This window comes from Medicago sativa, chromosome 6 (assembly GCF_051527215.1).
Source record: "Medicago sativa cultivar Bolivia chromosome 6, Bolivia_mono, whole genome shotgun sequence".
In the NCBI taxonomy this organism is placed as follows: Eukaryota; Viridiplantae; Streptophyta; class Magnoliopsida; order Fabales; family Fabaceae; genus Medicago; species Medicago sativa.
Window position 1 is genome coordinate 101031681 of NC_140754.1, and position 2313 is coordinate 101033993.

Genomic DNA, 2313 nt, shown 5'->3' on the forward strand with positions numbered 1-2313 from the left:
TTAGCGTGTGACAATTCGTTGGATAGGTAAACAACATAACTACGACTTCCATGGGATATTTTTGCATTCTCTAAAAATTCAGCCAAAATGGGGGTTAAGAAAATATCCTCGTTAATTTGGGACATTACTCGTTTTCGACCCTTTTTTAGTAGGAAGGCCATAATGTGGCCGATTTGCATTGAATCTTAGCGTGTGACAATTCGTTGGATAGGTAAACAACATAACTACGACTTCCATGGGATATTTTTGCATTCTCTAAAAATTCAGCCAAAATGGAGGTTAAGAAAATCCCCTCGTTAATTTAGGACATTACTCGTTTTCGACCCTTTTTTATAAGGAAGGCCATAAAGTGGCCGGTTTGTATTGAATCTTAGCATGGGACAATTCGTTGGATAGGTAAACAACATAGCTACGACTTCCATGGGATATTTTTGCATTTTTTAAAAATTCAGCCAAAATGGAGGTTAAGAAAATCTACTCGTTAATTTGGGACATTACTCGTTTTCGACCCTTTTTTAGTAGGAAGGCCATAATGTGGCCGATTTGCATTGAATCTTAGCGTGTGACAATTCGTTGGATAGGTAAACAACATAACTACGACTTCCATGGGATATTTTTGCATTCTCTAAAAATTCAGCCAAAATGGAGGTTAAGAAAATCCCCTCGTTAATTTAGGACATTACTCGTTTTCGACCCTTTTTTATAAGGAAGGCCATAAAGTGGGCGGTTTGTATTGAATCTTAGCATGGGACAATTTGTTGGATAGGTAAACAACATAGCTACGACTTCCATGGGATATTTTTGCATTTTTTAAAAATTCAGCCAAAATGGAGGTTAAGAAAATCTCCTCGTTAATTTGGGACATTACTCGTTTTCGACCCTTTTTTACTAGGAAGGCCATAATGTGGCCGATTTGCATTGAATCTTAGCGTGTGACAATTCGTTGGATAGGTAAACAACATAACTATGACTTCCATGGGATATTTTTGCATTCTCTAAAAATTCAGCCAAAATGGGGGTTAAGAAAATATCCTCGTTAATTTGGGACATTACTCGTTTTCGACCCTTTTTTAGTAGGAAGGCCATAATGTGGCCGATTTGCATTGAATCTTAGCGTGTGACAATTCGTTGGATAGGTAAACAACATAACTACGACTTCCATGGGATATTTTTGCATTCTCTAAAAATTCAGCCAAAATGGAGGTTAAGAAAATCCCCTCGTTAATTTAGGACATTACTCGTTTTCGACCCTTTTTTATAAGGTAGGCCATAAAGTGGGCGGTTTGTATTGAATCTTAGCATGGGACAATTTGTTGGATAGGTAAACAACATAGCTACGACTTCCATGGGATATTTTTGCATTTTTTAAAAATTCAGCCAAAATGGAGGTTAAGAAAATCTCCTCGTTAATTTGGGACATTACTCGTTTTCGACCCTTTTTTACTAGGAAGGCCATAATGTGGCCGATTTGCATTGAATCTTAGCGTGTGACAATTCGTTGGATAGGTAAACAACATAACTATGACTTCCATGGGATATTTTTGCATTCTCTAAAAATTCAGCCAAAATGGGGGTTAAGAAAATATCCTCGTTAATTTGGGACATTACTCGTTTTCGACCCTTTTTTAGTAGGAAGGCCATAATGTGGCCGATTTGCATTGAATCTTAGCGTGTGACAATTCGTTGGATAGGTAAACAACATAACAACGACTTCCATGGGATATTTTTGCATTCTCTAAAAATTCAGCCAAAATGGGGGTTAAGAAAATATCCTCGTTAATTTTTGACATTACTCGTTTTCGACCCTTTTTTAGTAGGAAGGCCATAATGTGGCCGATTTGCATTGAATCTTAGCGTGTGACAATTCGTTGGATAGGTAAACAACATAACTACGACTTCCATGGGATATTTTTGCATTCTCTAAAAATTCAGCCAAAATGGGGGTTAAGAAAATATCCTCGTTAATTTTTGACATTACTCATTTTCGACCCTTTTTTAGTAGGAAGGCCATAATGTGGCCGATTTGCATTGAATCTTAGCGTGTGACAATTCGTTGGATAGGTAAACAGCATAACTACGACTTCCATGGGATATTTTTGCATTCACTAAAAATTCAGCCAAAATGGGGGTTAAGAAAATATCCTCGTTAATTTTTGACATTACTCGTTTTCGACCCTTTTTTAGTAGGAAGGCCATAATGTGGCCGATTTGCATTGAATCTTAGCGTGTGACAATTCGTTGGATAGGTAAACAACATAACTACGACTTCCATGGGATATTTTTGCATTCTCTAAAAATTCAGCCAAAATGGGG